The sequence below is a fragment of the Sceloporus undulatus genome, chromosome 6, assembly GCF_019175285.1.
Source record: "Sceloporus undulatus isolate JIND9_A2432 ecotype Alabama chromosome 6, SceUnd_v1.1, whole genome shotgun sequence".
In the NCBI taxonomy this organism is placed as follows: domain Eukaryota; kingdom Metazoa; phylum Chordata; class Lepidosauria; order Squamata; family Phrynosomatidae; genus Sceloporus; species Sceloporus undulatus.
This window is the reverse complement of record NC_056527.1, coordinates 15,868,520-15,878,793: the sequence shown is the minus strand read 5'-3', so window position 1 is coordinate 15,878,793 and position 10,274 is coordinate 15,868,520.

Genomic DNA, 10,274 nt, shown 5'->3' with positions numbered 1-10,274 from the left:
TACTTAGAGAGGGGGGTCTTAATCATCATCTCTATACCAAATCTGATTGTATATTGATCAGCCAGGCAAATTCATGTCATGTCATATGTTGTTGTTGTCCAACCTTGGGTTGATATTGACTCATGCTGACCCTGTAGATGAGACATCTCCAAGACGCCCTATGCTCCACTGCTCTGCTCTGATCCTGCAAATTCATATCCATGACCTCCTTAATAGAATCAATCCATCTTACATGTGGCCTTCCTCTCTTTCTGCTTCCTTCTACCTTTCCTAAGATTATCGTTTTTTTCCAGTGCCTCCTAATGATGTGACCAAAGTCTAGTCATCTTAGCTTCCTGAGAGATTTCTGGTTTGATCTGCTCTAGGTAGGGTTGCCATAAGTCAGGACCTCCAAACCGGGACAAATGTAGGACAAAATTTTCAAATGGAGGACACTTTTTTAAAAAATGGAGAACACACGAAAAAATTTGCTGATTTTTTAAAAAAATGTTAATATAAATGCATGTTTCTGAGGCATCTATAGACAATTGCCCCCTCTTGCCCCCCCTTGCCCGCTGCTTGCCCCCACTTGCCCGCCTCCTCCTGACCACGGCGCTAGTGGTGGCCGCAGTGGCGGCCACATGAGAGGTCCCACGCGAGCGCGCGAGAGGCCCTGCGCAAGCGTGTGAGAGGCCACAGGCCTCGCAAGAGGCCAGCCGCAGCCATCCCATAGCCTCCCTCAGCGGTGCCTGGGGGTGGGGGCCAGGACAAAGGCCAAACCGGGGTGGGACCGTGATGACCGGTCCAAACCCAGGAAAGTCCCGCCCCCCAGCGGGATATGGCAACCCTAGCTCTAGGACCCATTTGTTTGACTTCTTGGCTGTCCATAGTAACCACAGCACTCTTCTCCAGCACCAGATCTCAAATGAATTAATTCTCTTCCTATCTGCTTTCTTAACTATCCAGCTCTCACATCCACACATTGTAATAGGGAAAACAATGGCTTGTATGATTCTAACCTTTGTGCTCAGTTGTATGTCTTTACATTTTAGGATATTTTCTAGTTCTCTCATAGCTGCCCTCCCCATTCTTAGTCTTCTCATGATTTCTTGACTGCAGTCCCCACTCTGATCAATATTTGATCCCAGGTATGTAAATTCTTTTGCTATTTCTGTTTCCTCATTGTCTAGATTGAATCTGTGCTAATTTTCTGTGGTCATTATTTTTGTTCAACAATAAGCCTGCCTTTGCACTTTCCTCCTTGACCTTCCTTAGTAGTTGCTCCAAGTCTGTGATGTTTTCAGCTAGTGGTATAGTGTTGTCTGTGTATCTTAGATAGTTGATATTCCTTGCTCCTATTTTCACTCCTCCTTCTTCTGTGTCTAATCCTGCTTTTCGTAGAATATGTTCTGCATACAAGTTGAACAGATAGGGTGAGAGGATGCAGCCTTCTCTGACCCATTTGCCAATTGGGAACTATTCTGTTTCTCCATGTTCTGTCCTAACATTGCCCTCCTGTCCTGAGTAAAGATTCCTCATTAGGACTATCAGATGTGTTGGCATTTCCATTTCTTTAAGGGCATTCCATAGTCTTTTGTGATCTATGCAGTCAAAGGCCTTGCTATAGTCTATAAAGCACATGCTGATTTTCTTTTGGAATTCCTTGGTGTGCTCCATTAGCCGCTGTATGTTTGCAATGTGGTCCCTAGTGCCTCTTCCTTTCCTGAATCCTGCTTGCACCTCTGGAAGTTCTCTCTCCATGTATGGTTGGAGTCTATGATGCAGAATTTTGAGCATAATTTTGCTTGCATGAGATTAGAGCTATGGTCCTATGGTTGCTGCAGTCTTTTGTATCTCCGTTTTTGTGGATGGGGATGCATATTGATCATTTTCAATCTGTTGGTCATCGCTTTGTTTTCCATATCTGTTGACTTATGTTGGTTAGCACTGATGTTGATTCTGTTAGTGTGGACTGAAGCAATTCAATTGGAATTTAATCCTTTCCATTAAATCAGTTGGAGCCTAATGTTTTCACCCTAATTTGTATCTATACAGGGTTTCACATTGTTTTAATTTTTAAAATTATTCAGCTTTTAAATTACTCAAATTTTAAATATCTTTAGATTGTTTAAATTATTTTTATTATTTACATTTTAACCTGCTTAAATTGATTTTACTGTTAGCTGTTTAGAGAGCTGATGATAATGGGTGGGATATAAATAATAGAATTACAGAATCATAGAACTGGAAGAGACCACAAGGGCCATCCATTTCATTCCCCTTCCATGCAGGAACTCACAATCAAAGTACCCCTGACAGATGGCCATCCAGCCTCTGTTTAAAAACCTCCAAAGAAGGAGACTCCACCACTCTTCAAGGGAGTATGTTCTATTATTGAACAGCTCTTACTGTCAATAAGTTTTTCCAAATGTTGAGGTAGAGTCTCTTTTCCTGATGGTTGAAACCATTGCTCTGGGTCCTATTCTCTGAAGCTGCGAAAAACAAGCTTGCTCCATCCTCAATATGGCACCCCTACAAATATTTAAACAGGGCTATCATATCACCTCTTACCCTTCTCTTCTCTAGGCTAAACCTACCCAGCTTCCTACATTTCTCCTCATAGGGCATGGTTTACAGACCTTTCACCATTTTGGTTGCCCTCCTCTGGACATCCTGTCAACATCCTTCTTGAATTGTGGTGCACTGGGCACAGTATTCCAGGTGAGGCCTGGCCAAAGTGTTTTAAAATATTAAATATTTTTTAACAAAACAATGTATGGTGGGAACAAAATAAGATTTAGCCCATTTGATATGCCTTAAATACACCTGCATGATGGAGATTTATTCTGTGTCCCACCATTATATGTCTCTTGCCACATCCACCTAACTGGTGACACTTGTCTCACTTCAACAGCGTGTTAAAATCTTATTGTGCAGTCAGTCCTTTGTTTCATGTAGCTTTGATGATGAATTGTTTGATTTTATCCCCACACTGAGTTATGCTGAAAGAAGACAGGTTAGAAACATTTTGAGAAATCGCAGCAAATAGAATTGCAGCAAAATATATATATAAAGGGCAAGTAGATGCTTTGGGAGGAAGGGGTTAAACCCATTTGCACCTTGTCTGCAAGACTGGAATATGAATCCTGATCAGGATCTCCTATGACTGATTTTTTTTAAGAGAAAAGGGTATAGAGACTTCTAAACAAAGGGTGCAAATGCATTATAATACTGTAGTTTGGTCCAGAATTGTGTAAAACAATAACATTATGACATTCTATATGAGTGTATATGTGTCTGTCAGTCAGCCAATCAACCTGACAAAACGCCGAGCAACAAATATAATGCTGGGCTATCTGACTGAATTACATATTTGTTTGTTGACTCTTCCTATCAATAGATTTTCATTTTTTAGATATGCATCATGAAAGTCTAGTGGCTCTGCAGTGCATCCTTGTAGGCCTTGCTCAGCTTCCTCCTGGTTTCTGTGGATTTAATCAGGCACTGTGCAAGCTGGCATATTTATAAGTTTATAACCACAGGGCCTTGAAGCTTGTTCTTTTCTCTAAATGAGAACTGACATTCTTTATATAATGAGAAATCTCTCCTAGCCTCAGATTCTGAACCCAAGTCAAGCAATCTTGGATATGCTGAATACATACCCTGCCCAGTATTAACACACGTGGTTAGTACTGTATTATCCTCTTATAATGCTTCATTACTCTAATCGTTATTCCCATTATTATGTTATTATTAACAAGCTAGAAATTTTGCTTTCAATATATTCACCACAACACATGATCATGATCATAGCTATCCTTTCATAATGTTGTCCAGTTCTTCTACTGGTGCACAGAAAAACTGTTCAATGATTTGTTGCTTTGTGTACTGATTTTTAAGCGTCTTTGGCTAGACTTCTAAAAACCAATTCATACACAGACACCGAGTCACTAATGACAATTCAAGTAAGGATCTTCAGTGACTCAGCATGAGGAGAGACATATTGTCGACTGAAGCATGGGTGAGCACATACACCGCTTTGCTTGCGGCTGAAATCTGTCCATGAAATCTGCATTATGTGCTGTGCTGCATTTCACAGAACACCTTTCAGGATATATTCTCATTGATGAAAACCTGAAGGGGGTGCAAATGGGTTTATGTCTAATGGCAAATGTTAGAAATCTAGTCCTGATGCCTGGATCCTTCCATTGGCACAAGTCCTACTAGAATATATGTCCCATTATGTACAATGCTGTAGTAAAATGGTGTCTCTTATATAAAATGGAAAAATCCAAGTTTGCTTTTTGGAATTTAAAAAAATATTTTCAAACTGTGGGTGGTTGTATCCATGGATGCAGAATCTGTGGTTATGGAAGGCTGACTGTAGCAGAAAGGTGTTTTAGGTTTTCCATACAGAACACTCCTTTAAACAGATTTCAATTAAGATGGTGACAATTCCATGCTTACTGATGACACAAGTATACCAGTCCCCTGACTAATTCTGAATACAGAACCAAGGGAATGTTTTTATTGTAATCTGGACAATTGATATATTTGATTTATTTGATATATTTAATTTATATCCCACTTTTCTCCAAAAATTAGAATGTATTGTACTATACAGAATGATACAGAGGTTTGGTTTAATGGTTTGAGTGTTGGATTAGACTCTGGGAGACCAAAGCAAAAATCCTCATCCAACTATGGAAATCAGCTGGGTGACCTTAGGTACTTTACACTCTCTTAGCCTCAGAACTTTATCACACAATCCTCATGCACTCCATTACCACATTAATGAAAGGTAATCCATACATTCCAGTTTGGGGGTATTCTCTATTACACATCTCTACTATAGCACAACCAAGCTGTTGCTGGTCTCATGCAGTCAATTCCACCATCATTCTTAACTCTATGTCCCTGCCTTCTGTCCTACACAGTGTCCCTTTTGTGTGTTTTAATGTAATTCTGGAGCTACGCTAAAGCGATTAAACAAAATAAATAAAAGAAAGTAAATAAGGAAAGCAGGTTGTTTTGGAATAGTGATGGGGCATGAGGAAGAGGAAAGCAGGAGACACTAACACTACGTGACTTCCCAATCCTAGAACTGCCATGGGAGTAACGTATTGCACCTGAGAACTAATGCCATACCAGTGTGATTGGGAGCTTATTGACTAGTTTTCCCCATCAGTGGCATGGTATACTCTTAACAACACTTCGAGGATAAGGCAGTGACAAGATGGAAATGGTCATGCAATAGGTATTGCCAAAGGTGCTATTTTCAAACTTTTATGGTAGTTTAAAAGCTGTTGTAAGATGAAGAGTTTCAAACCTCCTCTGAATATGCCTTGCCAAGGAAACCTATGATAGAGCCACCATATTTCAGACTTGCAGCAATTAATAATAATAATAATAATAATAATAATTTCCTTCCTGTCTCTCCTAAAGGCTCAAGGTGGGGTACAACATGTTCAAATACAAAACACAATTTAAAAGAAAAGACATAAAACCAACAGGTAAAATTCTATTGAAACTATTGAAATATGCTCATATAAGTACATTCTTAAAAAGTCGTAATTTAAAAACGACTGGGTAGGCCTGCCCGAAGAGATGTTTCTTTAATGTTGCCTTAAATGCAGTTAGCATTTTCAGCTGTCATATCTGTTCCAGAAGGTCATTCCACAGTCTTGGGGCAGCAGACGAAAAGGTCCTCTGGGAAACTGTTGCCAGTCTAGTCTTGGCTGGTTGAAGCAAACATTTCCCAGAGGACCTGAATGTACAGCGTGGATTGTACAAGAGAAAGCAATCCTATAGATAACCTGCACCCAAACCATGTAGGATATTAAGGTAATAACCAACATGTTGTACTTTGCCTGGAAACTATTTGGCAGCCAGTGGAGTGCTTTTAAGATTAGTGTGAACTAGTCACTCCTGGATGTACCCAAAATCAATGTACTGGTTATATTCTGAACTGAATTTCTGGATGGTGCAAAGGTAGCCCCACATAGACCACCTTGCAGAAGTCCAGCCTTGAGTTTACCAATATATTCTATTGTTAGTTTAAGAGTGGCAGTACATATTTGTGTCGCATTTCACAGTGTACCTTTCAGAGTATATTCCTGTTGATGTAACCCTGAAGGGGTAATAAATAGGTTTAAGTATAGTGGTAAATGTTAGAAATCCAGTTTCCATGCTGACACTATTGCTCCAAGGCAGAGATGTCCCTCTCAGAAGCAGATCAACAGGAGGCTGTTTGAGGATTACTATATAGACCTCAAGCCTGAGCAAAGCTTGGGAAAAGAGCTTCGTGGATCAACCAAGGGAAGCAGATACTTAATCTCTTTGCAAGTTTTAGACTCCTCATGTGAGAATTATTTGGGTTAAATGCTCAAGGACTCTTGCTCCACTGTAAGTTCCTATAAAGACTTCCAGTGGTGCAATGATGTTCAAGTCCACCAAACAATATTTCATAATATTCCTGCTAGTTTTGATCTAAGGCAGTGGTTGCCAACCTTCCTAATGCCGCAACCCTTTAATACAGTTTCTCATGTTGTGGTGACCCAAACCCATGAAATTATTTTCGTTGCTACTTCATAACTGTAATTAAATAGGTGTTTTCCAATGGTCTTAGACGACCCCCATGAAAGGGTCATTCAACTCCCAAAGGGGTCCTGACCCACAGGTTGGGAACCACTGATCTAAGGGGCACTCAGCCTGTCAAACTGCTTATCTGAGTTCAACTGGCTCATATTTGTGGAAGTAATGTTTGTATTGCCTGTGGGATGGTGTTAAGAGCTCTCCTTGTTCCTGCAGGGTTCTATCTCTCCTTGCTTTCTTGATCTGGCTCCTTAGAAGGTCAAACTTCAGAATGACCTTAATAGATTAGAAAGCTGGGCCAAAGCTAACAAAATGAATTTCAACACAGAGAAATGTAAGGTACTGCCCTTAGGACGGAAAAATGAAATGAACAGATCTAGGATGGGGGGGCACCTGGCTGAATGAAACTACTTGTGAAAGGGATCTTGGAGTCCAAGTAGACCACAAATTGAACATGAGTCAACAGTGTGATGCGGCAGCTAACAAGGCCAATGCTATTTTAGGCTGCATCAAGAGTATTGAGTATTCTGCTCTATTCTGCTCTGGCCCCACCTAGAATATTGTATCCAGTTCTGGGCACCACAATTCAAAAAGGACATTGAGAAATTGGAGCGTGTCCAAAGGAGAGTGACTAAAATGGTGAAGGGTCTGGAAGCCATGCCCTAAGAGGAACAACTTAGGGAGCTGGGATGTTTAGCCTGGAGAAGAGAAGGTTAAGAGGTGATATGATAGCCCTATTTAAATATTTGAAGGGATGCCATATTGAGGAGGGAGCAAGCTTGTTTTCTGCTGCTCCGGAAAATAGGACCCGGAACAATGGATACAAGCTACAGGAAAAGAGATTCCACCTCAACATTAGGAGGAACTTCCTCACAGTAAGGGCTGTTCGACAGTGGAACAAACTCCCTTTGAGTGTAGTGGAATCTCCTTCCTTGGAGGTGTTTAAGCAGAGGCTGGATGGCCATCTGTTGGGGATGCTTTGATTGAGATTTCCTGAATGGCAGGGAGTTGGACTGGATGGCCGTTGTGGTCTTTTCCAATTCTATGATTCTATGATTCTAGAACCTAGTGCTTGCTGCCAAATATCTGTTAAATAGTGCCAGGCAATTCCTGCTCACCCTGTTGAACTCTTGCTGCTTGCAGGTCATCAACCAATACTGAACATTAACATTTATCATTTATTCTTAAATTCTGAAGAAGCCAATAAGAGGCATGAGGACATTCTACAAAATATGGATAAATCTCAAGGCCAACTCATTTCCATTACTGTACAGCAGGGCTGGGCAAAGTGTAGACTCCTAGGGCAATTTTTGTGGCTTTCTGAGTCCCCAAGGATTAAAAAAAGGATTGTCTCAGATGCCCTTTGGGGGGTGGGTGGAGCAAATACATCATATTTTGGGGACCCATGAACCATTTTAGACCCAAGAGAGATACTTTTTTGTTGTAGCTAAAAACAAACAAACAAAAAACCCATGAAGTGAAATAGAAGTGATTTCCAGTCACTTTCTGTTTTGTAAGGCATCCCTTAGACCTCACATAGCCCAGGGGTGGCCAGAAATTGGCAACAATACCTCCCACATGCCCTAGAAAGCATTGTAGAACATTTGGGGACAAAAGGAAAATATATTTTATTTATTTATTTATTTTGCAGTGATGCTGCAGTGGGTACAGCACTCCAAGGTCTCTTTCAATGCAACATGCAACCATTGATAGTTACTGATTTTTACTCTGTGTTAAAGGATTAGACTTTTGGCCACATTATCCAGCTAACAAAGTTGTCTCCTCATTTTCTTCTGCACTTGCCACACACCTGCCACTTTTGTGATCTTGTATACATTATATGAATTTATGAAAGTCTTTCCACCATGCCACATCACATTCACTTTGGTCACATCAACATTTCCTGTCAGACATGTTTCCCTGGGGGAAGAAAGAGCTTGTGCTATTTGAAGGTTATCTTCCCTGCTGCTGAGCAAGCCAGTCCATTCAATGTGCTGAGTTATATTATTTGATTCAAAAAGCATCCTTTGAGAATGGAGTCATTTAAAAAAAAACAACCATGCCAAAAGCTATCTAGTCTGTGACATAAACTAGGCCCAATTTCCAAATTATGTTGCATGGAAGCCAAGGTGAAATGGACAGAAATTCAGAGAGGTACTCAAGTTACCATTCCTCTTACTAAGAGAACATGCATTATATTGACCTATTTTAGTGACTCTTATGCTAATTGCATGTGATTGTTTTTTGGTGGGTCTTCAAGATTATCCTAATTTGTGATGATCCTATCATAGGATTTTCTTGGCAAGATTTATTCAGAAGTTCACCATTGCCTTCTCCTAAAGCTGAGAGAGAAGGGGTTTCCATGGCTGACTGGAGATTTGAACACTCATTTTTTTAGAATCCTATTACAACAATCAAGACACTAAATTATGCTTTTGTATCCTTCTATATACAGGTAGAGCCTCCCTTATTCAAAATGCTTGGAACCAGAAGTATTTTTCTTTTGGATTTTGGAATACCTGTACTTGCATATGCATACATAATGAGGTATCTTGGAGATGGGACCCAAGTCTAAACACAAAATTAATTTATATTTCATATACACCTTATACACATGGCCTAAAGGTAATTTTATACAATAGTTTAATAATTCTGTGCATGAAACAAAGTTTATGTACACTGAATAATCAAAAAGCAAAGATGTCACTGTCTCAGCTACCCATGAAAGCGGTTTTGGTTTTTGGAGTATTTCAGATTTCAGAATTCTGGATAAGGGAGATTCAAGCAATAGTAAAATGTTGTTGTTGTTGTTTGCCTTCAAGTCATTTCTGATTTATGACAATCCTAAGGCAAACTTTGGCAAGTTTCTTCAGAGAGGATTTGCCATTGCCTTCCTCTGAGACTGAATGTGTGTGACATGCTCAAGGTTATCTAGTGTCTTTCTAGATTGTAAGCCTGAGGGCAGGGAACCGTCTAATTAAAAAGACTGTATGTACAGTGCTGTGTAAATTTACAGCACTTTATAAATAAATAAATAAATAAATAAATAAATAAAATAATTTCCATGGCTGAGCCAGTATTTGAAGCCTGGTCTCCAGAGTTCACTCAAACCGCTACACCATGCTGGCTCTGTGTCTACTCTTTTGAATAATATATTGAATCCAGCTTGAGATGCACATACCCACTGGGTTCTTTACTTCAAATTAGGCAGATGGATTAGTGTCCTGACAACATCACTAAGTATGGATATAAGTAAACATAGACTGGCCATAATCAGATATGTTTAAAGGAGTAAACAAAGTGTGTTGCAGCAACCAATCACCATTAAGTAACCATGGTCTTGTCTTCTCAAAAGGGTATATTTATTCTAAGGATAGCTGGAGGTGGCTTCCTTGTTAATTCATTCATTTCATTTCATTTTATTAGTTCTTACTTATATTTAACTAAGAAACAATAAACTTTCTTCGAATGAGTTCAAGGTAGTGTATAGTACTTCCCCCTTCCCATGTTTATCTTCAGAACAAGCCTGTAAATTATGTCAGGCTAAGAGATACCCAGTAGTTCAATGAATCAGTTGGGACTAGATGCTGGACCTCCCAAATTCACTCTAACACGCCAGTGACTAAACTTTATTTGTTCTCGGCATCTCTTGTTGGGTGATGATATGTACTGGAACTGCCTTAGGATCACTTTTCTTCCTC